The sequence below is a fragment of the Manis pentadactyla genome, chromosome 2, assembly GCF_030020395.1.
Source record: "Manis pentadactyla isolate mManPen7 chromosome 2, mManPen7.hap1, whole genome shotgun sequence".
Taxonomy (NCBI): domain Eukaryota; kingdom Metazoa; phylum Chordata; class Mammalia; order Pholidota; family Manidae; genus Manis; species Manis pentadactyla.
Window position 1 is genome coordinate 90,453,664 of NC_080020.1, and position 14,202 is coordinate 90,467,865.

Below are 14,202 nucleotides of genomic sequence, written 5' to 3' on the forward strand. Positions count from 1 at the left end.
TGGCTTTCTCTCATGATCCACAGATGTCAAGTCTTCTTGAATCATTTTAAGAATGTCAAAAAATTTTGCCAAATTTTCTTCTGGGTTCTGTGGAAGATAATTTCTAAAGGTATGCTTTTCCTCTGAGTTTCCCAGGTCTTCTATTCTTTCCTTTGTTCTGCAGGATTTTTTCATGTGCCCACATTATTGTTTTCTCTTCCTTGAAAGAAACATCTAACTAGCCTCAGAGTTTTTCAACAGAGTGATGTGCCAATTTCCCAGACTAATTCTCAGTTTTGTGTGGGTTTCCATGTAATGACCTCTGATTTACAGCAAAATACCTTCTTTGTACCTCTTCCTTATTCTCTCATATTTGAACCAACAGAGTACATGTGAGACTGGAATTCCCAGCCTGCATTGCTGCCAAGGATTTCCTGTCTCTGCTCCTAAACTAGTGCTTTATTCATGAGACTGCATCTCCCAGAATATATGGTGCTATTGTAAATATACACACACACACACACATCATGCTCAGATGATTTTTGAGATTTTTAGTTTCTGCCTAGATATAGAAAATTGTTAAGGGAGGCACCTGGGAAAAAGAATATACTCCTCTAGTTTCAAAGACAAGAACCCAAGAAGTATAATTATTTTCAAGTTACAGAGGACCCACGTTGTCACAGCAAGAAGACAAAATGATGGGATATGCAATATCTCTCGACTTTTTTTCAGGCAGTCTGCTTTGGAAACAATTCTAAAGCTTGAGTAATTTTTTCTAGTCCAACCCCATCTGCCTTGTAATTACTGTCATCCTCCCAGATTCTATCAGTGGGTTGTCTAGTTTTGGGTGATGGTATGAATGGTCATATTGTACTGATCTGTGTGGATACCTTTGTAAGAAATAAGCCAGAAGTCTACTTAACCACTCAGAGGCCTTCCCGCAGCCACTGCCCTGACAGGTTGCAGGGCTGTCTTTTCAAAATCAAGGTGCAAGGCTCTTCACACACACACAAATGCACATGCATGTGCACTCTCACACACACACACACACACACATACTACTACTGAAAGGCTATTTAGGATTCCCTTCCATCTAATCTTGATGTCAATGAAGCAAAAACTCTCTGAAAATCAATCAAAGAAGCTTCTGCCAAAAAACAAAATCTCTGGAAGTCACTCAAAGAAGTTTCTGCCATCAGGGGCTTTGATTTACTCACATATAACAATGGCCGTCCACATGTTGGGAGTTCACAGGGTGATACCTACCTTTTCAATTCAGATTCTAAGTTCACATGCCAAGGATATACAACTGCTTAAGCTTGCCTGCTATGTACAGTCCCCTATTTCCTCCCTCCACCTAGAAAATGGATGCTGGTAGATGGTCTTTCCCATGGACCAAATCCTGGTCTCAGTTTATTAAAAACTCATCCCAGCTCCCACCTTGAGAATGGCTGGCTGTCACCAAATGCTGTGTGCTCCAGAACACACCACCATATGCTTGCCACCATAGCCAGAGGCTTAGTGAATGTTGCTAAAATGCAGACAATTGGAAGAGATGCCTCTGCTGCTGAGGCCTCAGTCTTGCCAAAAATCACTGCCTGCCCCTGAAAGCCCAGAGGAGGATGAATCTAGCGAAGGAGTGTGGCGGAGTCACCCGCCCTTCCCATCGCAGACGGAGAGGATGGCCTGAGGGCCCATCAGCGTTAAACCCACCCAGGCCGGCAGCCATGGAGGTCGTAGGCCTGAGATCCCCGTGGGCTTGGGGTGGGAGGGTGGGGGCAGAGGAGGCCTCCCTCAGCATCCCCCTGGGAACCTATCTGAGGTCTCCGGAGCCCTTCCCTCAGGGCTGTGGGACAGCCTTGTCATGGACTTGCTAAGTTTGTCTTCCTTGCTTCCTTTCTTTATTTTATTTAACTTTTTTTTGGAAAATGATGTCAAGCTGTTTGGCAACTGAGCAATCTGAGGCGCTGCAGATCTTTAAATACTGCTAATAAAACAGAATCCAGAGAATTACAGCTTCCTTTATGACAGGGATAATTAAACTGCCTGGGCGTGATTCGCCTTTGTTCTACTGGAGCGTGAGAAAAAAAGGATTAAACCATCATCTTTATCACCATTGGCAATTCTCCCTGAGTACTGAAGACTGCACCTCTCTGCTCAGAGAAAAGTTTAAAATCCATTCATAGTTGTTAATCAGTGAGCTGCCCGCAATGAGAGCGTTTGGGAAGGAGTTGATATTTGTATCTGAAAGATGATGAGTTACATTAATGTGGACAGGGGAGTGAGAATTCTTTACCACCTGATGAAACAAGTAAAATGAAACATGGAAACCACGACAAAGGATCCTTCCTGGGTCACTCGGCCTACAGGAGGGCTCACAGCACCCACATTAGGAGTCAGCAAGGAGGGCTGGAGGGGCAGTGGTCTGAGTTCCATGGAAAACACTGTCTTCTCCCAGCTGCTGGGAGACTCTATGAGTGCTCAGAGGCCTGGTGCTCCTTGCAGTGGCATCCAGGGTCCTTACTCTTGACATTCAGTTAGTGGTCGGGGACGTCGCAATTCTCCCTTCTGATCCGCTTTCTTGAATGGGAGCAATAGCAGGGCTAATACTTTGGCAATGTCAAGAAACCCTGGGTTCTTCTGAGGGAGGGTGCCCCTCATCAACCTTTACAAGTTAATGGGGAAATGACTTGCTTACTAGGAAGTTCCCCCTACTCTTTCCCTCACCTACCCCACCTCACACCCCAGTTCTCGTGACCCACCCCTCACTTCTCTCCCTTCGTCCCTCTTTCACTCGCCGTCACACATACCTGCCATCAGGCACACGAGAGGGTGTGAAATTTTACACGAAAGGAATTTGAGCACTTGGAATTTAGAGAGCATGTTGGTTTGGATTGGTGGATGTTTTAATTAATCTGATTTTATTACTAATTGATTTCTAATTCCTTAGCCATTCCTGGAATACAGATTCAAGAAGATGTAACAACTGTACATGAACTACTCCATTAAAATTGAAACTAAGCCTGCTTTCTTATTGTAGCAGAAAAAGCCTCGTGCTGGAAGCTAAAAGACCTAGTTTCTACACCTGAGTCTACCACTCTATAATTATGTGATCCTGAATGAGTTATTTTGACTTCTTGGGCAGTATTTTTCTCATCACTGATACTTATTTAACCTCAGAGTCAAAGACCCCTCTGAGAATTTGATGAAGTTATAGTCCCTTTTCCCAGAAGAAACAGAATTTGCACACAAATTTCAAGGTTCTTGGGCTCCCCACAAAAGCTTACCTAGGACTTCACATGTGTAAGGGAACCACAGATCAGGAGCTCCTAGACAAGGGGATCTCCAGAGCCCCTTCCAGCACTAATATGCTACAACTTTGTAAACCCAAGAGCAGGTGATAATACTGGAGAATTTACTTTAGGAGAAAGAGGGAGAAGGAAGAAGAGGGGGCAAAGGAAAGGAAAAGAGAGTGAGTGGAAAAAGAGAAGTTCTATTTCTAGTAACTCAAAAAACACTTAAAAATCCCATCTTCAGATGAACACTTTAGTGAATTAAATGCAATATAATTAAATTTCATTTTATTAAAGAAAATGCAATGTAACATTTTAATTCACTTTAAACTTACACCCTCTTAGGAACAATAAAATAACTTATATTAAATAAAATAAAGAAAAGAAAACAGAAGCAAAAAGCATTTACCATAACTAAATGATTATCTCAAAATGTGATTAAATGCTTGGAATTCTATGATAATTGAATTACTCTTCACATTTTTTTAAATTATCTGGTTTCTGTGAGTTAACACTTAGCCTTTGGGAAAATAAACCTTAGCCTTTGGGAAAATAAACCTAGTGTACAGATTTTTAGTTCTAGAAGAACACATCATTACCCCCGTTTTTTAAAATGCAATTTTAGTAACTCAGTATAGGTATTCAATCCACAAGATTTAATTAACTTTAGATGAATATCTTGAGCCAAACTCCAAGCAGAATACAGCCTCTTACGAACATTCTGTGAACACTGAGTTGGAGAAGCCATGAGTTCAACAGAGGGCGCACTGGGCTCTGTATATGGGCCACTAAGCAAGTCCCTTGTTCTGTTAGAGGCTTAGCTGTCACCTCTGCAAAATAAAGGTGTTGAGCCTAAGAATCTCTGGGATCCTCTTCTGCACTGCTTTTACATCAAGTCTCTCTTCAGGACAATCCCCAAAGTTCTGTCCTAAATTAACAAAGGGGGCCAGAACCAGTTTCCTTCCAAACACAAGTCCTTGTGAAGTTGTGGCTCTAAATCTACAAACTGTCTAAACTAAGCAGGGAAATAAAATAGAATCTAACCTTATGACAAGTCCCCCAAACATACTCTAACTATTGCAGGTTTTCCCAGAAAACAGAGAAACAAGGAAAGAGAAGAGGGCCTATGTTCAGAACTTGAATATTATCAACTAGTAATTATAAATTACTAATTTGCCCTAAATGTTCTGCCAGAAGAAACTAAGTTGAAGAGTTTCCTGACTCTAAGAACTTGTAACCTAAGGTAGGCAACAGTAACCTAGGCAAACACAAATACAGTTATTTTGACAAGATTTAGAGCAGATATTGTATACCTAGAGGGGCGTGGTTGGTGATGTTAAAAGTGTGAAGCAAGTTATATGTGATCAAAGTGGTGGGGACTGTGGAAAAGTTAGCCCAAATAAACATGTCTGCAGCTGAAAACTGATGTACAAGCCAGATGCAGTTTGAAACTCTGAAGAGACTCAGAGAAGTGCTTCTAGAGATTATCCAGCTAGTTAAAGGCAGAGCAAGAATTCAAACTTAGACTTTTTAATTCTCAGACCAGTATTTTCCACACTGAACCCCACTTCCTTCTGTCAAAGGTCAGAAAAAATTCCCATTGTAATAGATGACAGTGCTGTCCTCGCCTGTCGCTGTCCCTGCCGCCACTCGGACTGCGCTCTACACCATCATCATCTAAACACTACAAGTACCATGTCCCTTCCCTGGTCAGGGAGCAGCAGAGGCCCACCTGCTTCCTCAAACAGATGAAGACTTCTCTAAGCAGGCCGCACACAGCCCACATCAAACGGCCCTGGCCCGGGGCAGGGGCCTCCAGGTGCCCACTTAACCTCATCAGTCCTCTCCCTTTGGTCCCCACACTTCTCCCTTCTGGAAACTTCTCCCCACTCATCCAAATTCTCTATGAGCAAATAACAAAGCAGTAGCAGTCGCAGTTCTTCAGTCTAAGGTGAGAAACACAAAGGGGCCTCCTCAAACCCCTCCTTCCTCTTCTTGACCTGAGATGACACTAAGCTTGAAGAGAGTCTTCCTTTCAAAAGCTAGTAGTTCTTGCATTTCCCTAACGGGCTTAGTAACAGGATAACCAGGGGACCCAAGAGAGGGGCAGGTGCTCCGCCGCCGAGGGACTTGGTCCATGAACAGGGAAAGGTTGCTCCAGCAAAACGTGATCTCGTTTCTCTAACTCAGATCAAGGTTCTCTGAAGGGCAGTGACACCACTCCCGAAAAGAGAAAAAGCAAAGTAATCTGGTTCATGGATGAAGGGCCCTCCCATCACCAAATCTGGCACCTTTTTTTGTGGGTACAGAGAGGAGTGGCCAGGAAGAGAACCCAAGAGTGCTGAAGGAAAACTGGCATCTGGTCTCATTTTTTTAAAAACCACTGAAGCATGCTTGACATGCTTCCTGCTGTAACATCCCGAACACCACTTAGCTCTCAAGGATTATTCTTTTTATTACTCACATTTTATCGTATTTAATTTCTCTAATTTTCAGGCTGGCTCAGGTGCAGTAACGAAATTCTAGGTCAGGGATAACTTTCACACATGATTAACAAGCTGAAAGAACAGTGCCTTTCCAAAAAATGAATTGTTCACCTGCAGTAATCAGCCAGTAGATCCTCGTCTCTAAACACTCTGATCGCAGCTGCGCTCTCGAAGCCCAGGTGGGTGGTGCCCTGGGGCACAGACGCGCATGGGCGCCGTTCGCACGCGCGGGTAGGGAACACGCCGGGCGCAGCCGCCTTCACCTGCGGTGGCGGCGGGGGCGCGGGGCCCTCGGTGCGCCCCCGGGAAACGTCTGTGTGCGCGCACGCCCGCCAGACGCTCCTATCAAAGATCCACAGGCTCTATTTAACTCTCTCTGTAAAGAGGTAGAAAGGTTACAAAATAATGAGGAAGAGCTCTGTTGGGCAGGACCCCGAGAGTCATAACCTCTTTGTTAAAACTGACAAAAGAGGTGGGGGATAAACTCTAAGAGGAGCAAAATCAGGGCTATTTAACCTGCAGAAGGGGAAGCTAGAAGGGAACAAAATCACAGGATTCGTCCATACGGAGGGATGTTATAATAGGGAATGCTGAGCAGCGGCTCCTGATTCCTGAGGAATGGGCTTTAAGAGCAGAAAAAAGGCTTTGCAGGTCTAGGAGTATGTTGGAAAAAACAGACATTAAGACAGGATATCTGACTTCTGCTCTTTGCTCCTCTTTTAGCCAGGTGACTAGCCTCGGTACCTGTTTTCTGGGGTATTAGAATAAGACGGCCACCTCCCCACCTAGTGGCCACAGGTCTATCATGAGTGTAAAAAGCAGTAAGCACAAAACTGCATGTAAAAATTGAAGAAGGTTCACAGAATGATCCTCTCGGGTGAGGGCTCTGATGTCATTTTCCCCACTAGGGCACACCAACTTACATAGTGACCCCATTGAGTAGAACAAACTCGGCCCTGTACATACAGTTATTTCTCAAAAGCAAAATGATTGTAGACACGTGGGTGTACATATAAGTGTTTGTAGACACAAAGGGTCCTGATAACATTTTTTATTTCTCTTCTGGAGTATGACTTAGGCCTAAAGTCAAAGTAACGTCACAAGAAATGCTGGATGTTTAAGAAAACAACATGGTTTATGGGTCTTATTTCTGAATACTTATGTCCAGAACTTTGTTACCATGGGGCTTTCACAATCCCTGCTAAAACTGCCAAAATATAATGTCCCAGAAGCTGATGTTATTTTCTATCTAGATACCCAAACCTGTATAGAGATGACTATAAAGAATAATAAAATAGCAGATAATAGAATTAAAGTATGAAAAGTAGTAAGTCTTACATAGACAAACACAAACCAGTTAAAATGAAAGAGAATGCTCCATTTATGACATCAAAATATGAAATAAAATACCTATGTGAAAACTTAGTAAGAAATGCCCAAAACCTGTAAGAGGAAAACTACAAAGCACTCCTTTAAATCCCAAAAGTAGACTTGAATGAATACAGAGATGCACCCTATTTTGGCATGTCAGTTATCATGAAGGTAATAATATAAATGTAATACAATCCCAATATAAAATATCATCAGAATTTTTTTCTGGCACAAAACAAGTTTACTATAAAGTTCATTTGAAAAAACAAATAAGCAGTAGTATCAGGGAAAAAAACCCTAAGAAAAAAGAAAAGCAATGTGAGGAGTACAGGGAACCAGCTTGTATAAAACAAAGGCTTCCTAATTAAAAAGCATGTGATGGGCACATGACTAGAAAACCAATGGTACAAAATAGAAAATCCAGACATAATCTAATTGCACATGGAAAGTTAATATACAATAAAGGAGACATCTCAAATCAGAAAAGATAGTAAGTGCTGAGCATATAGCTGGCTAGCTATATGAAAAAGATAAAATTGTATCCATTTCTCATACCATAAACTATATTAAAATCCAAATGGATTAAAGATTTAAATATAAAACCTGAAGCTCTACAAATACCATATGAAAACATAAGTAAATTGCTCTAAAATTAGACAGAGGGAAAAGTTTTCTCACTATGCATCAAAATCCAGAAGAGAAAATATTAATCAATTTGATAACATAATAATCAAAACCTTTTGAATAGGTCAAAACACCACAAAGTAAACTACCAAATGATGAACTGAGCAAAACTGTTTGCACCAATGATCAAAAGTGTTAATAGATCTAACTTATAAAGAACTTCTAAAAATACAATAATGAAGGTCAAAGAACCCAGTAAGAAAAATGGGCAAGGTGACGTCCATGAAAATGTCAGGGTATGGCCCCGGAAGATGACTGGTTAGCCAGAGACGGGTAAGATTCCTCAAGGGAGGAAAAACCTAAGACGGGCACAGTTGCAGGGGGGTCATCAGGTGAGAAAATGGGGATCAGCAGAGGTGAGGCTTAGAACCTCCCCCCTCACGTTCTGAGAGAAATCTTCTGCATACATGGATGTTTTATTGCCCTTGTCTAGCTTGGATTAACACATAGTCTACAGGCACACACCTGATCATCTACATTTGCTCTCTTACAACACTAAACTCTGTTTTCTACCTTTATCTCGTATCTACCTACCACTTCAGCATTTTATTAAAAATAATAATAATAATAGAGAAATGTGGTATACACATATAAATCAAGTATAAAAATCAAATGAATAGAGGGAGGGGCGGAAGATGGCGGCGTGAGTAGAGCAGTGGAAATCTCCTCCCAAAACAACATATATCTATGAAAATATAACAAAGACAACCCTTCCTAGAATAAAGACCAGAGGACACAGGACAATATCCAGACCACATCCACACCTGAGAGAACCCAGCGCCTCGCGAAGGGGGTAAGATACAAGCCCCGGCCCGGCGGGAGCCGAGCGCCCCTCCCCCCAGCTCCCGGCGGGAGAAGAGCAGGCAGAGCGGGAGGGAGACGGAGCCCAGGGCTGCCGAACACCCAGCCCCTGCCATCCGGGCCAGAGTGCAGGGCGCTCGATACTGGGAAAACAGGGCAGCAAGAACAGTGAGCAGGCACTGGAGGCTGGGCGACAGAGGACATAAGAAAAGCGCGCGACCATTTTTTTTTGCTTTTTTACTGTTTTGTTTTGGCGAGCACTTTTTGGAAGTCTTAAAGGGATAGGGACCCCAATACTAGGGAAACAGGGCAGAAAGACCGACCGGTGAGCAGAGGCCTGAGGATGGCACCGGAGAATAAAGAAAAACGAGCGATGACCTTTTTTTTTAATTAAAAACTTTTTTCTTTTTTTTTTTAATTAAAAAAATTTTTTTTTCTTTTTTTTTTGTGGGCGTTGTTTTGTTTTGGCGGGTGCTTTTTGGAAGTCTTAAAGGGGCAGGGCGGGTCACTTAATCCAGAGGTAGGGAATCCGGGATCTCTGGGCACCCTAACCCCTGGGCTGCAGGGAGCAGGGAGGCCCCTTACGGAGATAAATAGCCTCCCAGCAGCTCCTGCTCCAACGCGACTCCACCATTTTGGAGCAGCTGCCCGAGCCAGGCCACGCCCACAGCAACAGCGGAGATTAACTCCATAGCAGCCGGGCAGGAAGCAGAAACCCTGTCTGCGCGCAGCTGCCCAGCACAAGCCACTAGAGGTCGCTGTTCTCCCAGGAGAGGAGGGCCACAAACCAACCAGAAAGGAAGTCCTTCCAGCCGTCACTCGTCCCAGTTCTGCAAACAATTCCTATCACCATGAAAAGGCAAAGCTACAGGCAGACAAAGATCACAGAGACAACACCAGAGAAGGAGACAGACCTAACCAGTCTCCCTGAAAAAGAATTCAAAATAAGAATCATAAACATGCTGACAGAGATGCAGAGAAATACGCAAGAGAAATGGGATGAAGTCCGGAAGGAGATCACAGATGCCAGAAAGGAGATCGCAGAAATGAAACAACCTCTGGAAGGGTTTATAAGCAGAATGGATAGAATGCAAGAGGCCATTGTTGGAACTGAAATCAGAGAACAGGAACGCACAGAAGCTGACATAGAGAGAGACAAAAGGATCTCCAGGAATGAAACAATATTAAGAGAACTGTGTGACCAATCCAAAAGGAACAATATCCGTATTATAGGGGTTCCAGAAGAAGAAGAGAGAGGAAAAGAGATGGAAAGTATCTTAGAAGAAATAATTGCTGAAAACTTCCCCACACTGGCGGAGGAAGTAATCGAACAGACCACGGAAATACACAGAACCCCCAACAGAAAGGAACCAAGAAGGGCAACACCAAGACACATAATAATTAAAATGGCAAAGATCAAGGACAAGGAAAGAGTGTTAAAGGCAGCTAGAGAGAAAAAGGTCACCTATAAAGGGAAACCCATCAGGCTAACATCAGATTTCTCAACAGAAACCCTACAGGCCAGAAGAGAATGGCATGATATATTTAATACAATGAAACAGAAGGGCCTTGAACCAAGGATACTGTATCCAGCACGACTATCATTCAAATATGACGGTGGGATTAAACAATTCCCAGACAAACAAAAGCTGAGGGAATTTGCTTCCCACAAACCACCTCTACAGAACATCTTACAGGGACTGCTCTAGATGGGAGCACTCCTAGAAAGAGCACAGCACAAAACACCCAACATATGAAGAATCGAGGAGGAGGAACAAGAAGGGAGAGAAGAAAAGAATCTCCAGATAGTGTATATAACAGCTCAATAAGCGAGCTAAGTTAGGCAGTAAGATACTAAAGAGGCTAACCTTGAACCTTTGGTAACCACGAATTTAAAGCCTGCAATGGCAATAAGTACATATCTTTCAATAGTCACCCTAAATGTTAATGGGTTGAATGCACCAATCAAAAGACACAGAGTAACAGAATGGATAAAAAAGCAAGACCCATCTATATGCTGCTTACAAGAAACTCACCTCAAACCCAAAGACATGTACAGACTAAAAGTCAAGGGATGGAAAAACATATTTCAAGCAAACAACAGTGAGAAGAAAGCAGGGGTTGCAGTACTAATATCAGACAAAATAGACTTCAAAACAAAGAAAGTAACAAGAGATAAAGAAGGACACTACATAATGATAAAGGGCTCAGTCAAACAAGAGCATATAACCATTCTAAATATATATGCACCCAACACAGGAGGACCAGCATATGTGAAACAAATACTAACAGAACTAAAGGGGGATATAGACTGCAATGCATTCATTCTAGGAGACTTCAACACACCACTCACCCCAAAGGATAGATCCACTGGGCAGAAAATAAGTAAGGACACGGAAGCACTGAACAACACAGTAGAGCAGACGGACCTAATAGACATCTATAGAACTCTACATCCAAAAGCAGCGGGATATACATTCTTCTCAAGTGCACATGGAACATTCTCCAGAATAGACCACATACTAGGCCACAAAAAGAGCCTCAGAAAATTCCAAACGATTGAAATCCTACCAACCAACTTTTAAGACCACAAAGGCATAAAACTAGAAATAAACTGTACAAAGAAAGCAAAGAGGCTCATAAATACATGGAGGCTTAACAACACGCTCCTAAATAATCAATGGATCAATGACCAAATCAAAATGGAGATCCAGCAATATATGGAAACAAATGACAACAACAACACTAAGCCCCAACTTCTGTGGGACACAGCAAAAGCAGTCTTAAGAGGAAAGTATATAGCAATCCAAGCATATTTAAAAAAGGAAGAGCAATCCCAAATGAATGGTCTAATGTCACAATTATCGAAATTGGAAAAAGAAGAACAGATGAGGCCTAAGGTCAGCAGAAGGAGGGACATAATAAAGATCAGAGAAGAAATAAATAAAATTGAGAAGAATAAAACAATAGCAAAAATCAATGAAACCAAGAGCTGGTTCTTCAAGAAAATAAACAAAATAGATAAGCCTCTAGCCAGACTTATTAAGAAGAAAAGAGAGTCAACACAAATCAACAGTATCAGAAACGAGAAAGGGAAAATCACGACGGACCCCACGGAAATGCAAAGAATTATTGGAGAATACTATGAAAACCTATATGCTAACAAGCTGGGAAACCTAGGAGAAATGGACAACTTCCTAGAAAAATATAACCTTCCAAGATTGACCCAGGAAGAAACAGAAAATCTAAACAGACCAATTACCAGCAACGAAATTGAAGCGGTAATCAAAAAACTACCTAAGAACAAAACCCCCGGGCCAGATGGATTTACCTCGGAATTTTATCAGACATACAGGGAAGACATAATACCCATTCTCCTTAGAGTTTTCCAAAAAATAGAGGAGGAGGGGATACTCCCAAACTCATTCTATGAAGCTAACATCACCCTAATACCAAAACCAGACAAAGACCCCACCAAAAAAGAAAACTACAGACCAATATCCCTGATGAACGTAGATGCAAAAATACTCAACAAAATATTAGCAAACCGAATTCAAAAATACATCAAAAGGATCATACACCATGACCAAGTGGGATTCATCCCAGGGATGCAAGGATGGTACAACATTCGAAAGTCCATCAACATCATCCACCACATCAACAAAAAGAAAGACAAAAACCACATGATCATCTCCATAGATGCTGAAAAAGCATTTGACAAAGTTCAACATCCATTCATGTTAAAAACTCTCAGCAAAATGGGAATAGAGAGCAAGTACCTCAACATAGTAAAGGCCATCTATGATAAACCCACAGCCAACATTATATTGAACAGCGAGAAGCTGAAAGCATTTCCTCTGAGATCGGGAACTAGACAGGGATGCCCACTCTCTCCACTGTTATTTAACATAGTACTGGAGGTCCTAGCCACGGCAATCAGACAAAATAAAGAAATACAAGGAATCCAGATTGGTAAAGAAGAAGTTAAACTGTCACTATTTGCAGATGACATGATACTGTACATAAAAAACCCTAAAGACTCCACCCCAAAACTACTAGAACTGATATCGGAATACAGCAAAGTTGCAGGATACAAAATAACACACAGAAATCTGTGGCTTTCCTATATACTAACAATGAACCAACAGAAAGAGAAATCAGGAAAACAACTCCATTCACAATTGCATCAAAAAAAATAAAATACCTAGGAATAAACCTAACCAAAGAAGTGAAAGACTTATACTCTGAAAACTACAAGTCACTCTTAAGAGAAATTAAAGGGGACACTAACAGATGGAAACTCATCCCATGCTCGTGGCTAGGAAGAACTAATATCGTCAAAATGGCCATCCTGCCCAAAGCAATATACAGATTTGATGCAATCCCTATGAAACTACCAGCAACATTCTTCAATGAACTGGAACAAATAATTCAAAAATTCATATGGAAACACCAAAGACCCCGAATAGCCAAAGCAATCCTGAGAAAGAAGAATAAAGTAGGGGGGATCTCACTCCCCAACTTCAAGCTCTACTATAAAGCCATAGTAATCAAGACAATTTGGTACTGGCACAAGAGCAGAGCCACAGACCAATGGAACAGACTAGAGAATCCAGACATTAACCCAGACATATATGGTCAATTAATATTTGATAAAGGAGCCACGGACATGCAATGGCGAAATGACAGTCTCTTCAACAGGTGGTGCTGGCAAAACTGGACAGCTACATGTAGGAGAATGAAACTGGACCATTGTCTAACCCCATATACAAAAGTAAACTCAAAATGGATCAAAGACCTGAATGTCAGCCATGAAACCATTAAACTCTTGGAAGAAAACATAGGCGAAAACCTCTTAGACATAAACATGAGTGACCTCTTCTTGAACGTATCTCCCCGGGCAAGGAAAACAACAGCAAAAATGAGTAAGTGGGACTATATTAAGCTGAAAAGCTTCTGTACAGCAAAAGACACCATCAATAGAACAAAAAGGAACCCTACAGTATGGGAGAATATATTTGAAAATGACACATCCGATAAAGGCTTGACGTCCAGAATATATAAGGAGCTCACACGCCTCAACAAACAAAAAACAAATAACCCAATTAAAAAATGGGCAGAGGAACTGACCAGACAGTTCTCCAAAAAAGAAATACAGATGGCCAACAGACACATGAAAAGATGCTCCACATCGCTAATTATCAGAGAAATGCAAATTAAAACTACAATGAGGTATCACCTCACACCAGTAAGGATGGCTGCCATCCAAAAGACAAACAACAACAAATGTTTGCGAGGCTGTGGAGAAAGGGGGACCCTCCTACACTGCTGGTGGGAATGTAAGTTAGTTCAACCATTGTGGAAAGCAGTATGGAGGTATATCAAAATGATCAAAACAGACTTACCATTTGACCCAGGAATTCCACTCCTAGGAATTTAACCTAAGAACGCAGCAATCAAGTTTGAGAAAGACAGATGCACCCCTATGTTTATTGCTGCACTATTTACAATAGCCAAGAATTGGAAGCAACCTAAATGTCCATCAATAGATGAATGGATAAAGAAGATGTGGTACATATACACAATGG

General features: G+C 41.8%; 1 long non-coding RNA gene across 1 annotated transcript in view; it reads right to left on the minus strand.

Moving 5' to 3' along the window:
- LOC130681477 (uncharacterized) overlaps positions 1-14,202 on the minus strand; it is a 38,069-nt gene that overhangs the window by 6,796 nt on the left and 17,071 nt on the right. The window contains exons 2-3 of the long non-coding RNA XR_008994656.1: positions 6,917-7,035; positions 5,870-6,130 (exon numbers count right to left, since the gene is read on the minus strand). This is a non-coding gene — a long non-coding RNA (uncharacterized LOC130681477). The remainder of the gene's footprint in view (positions 1-5,869; positions 6,131-6,916; positions 7,036-14,202) is intronic.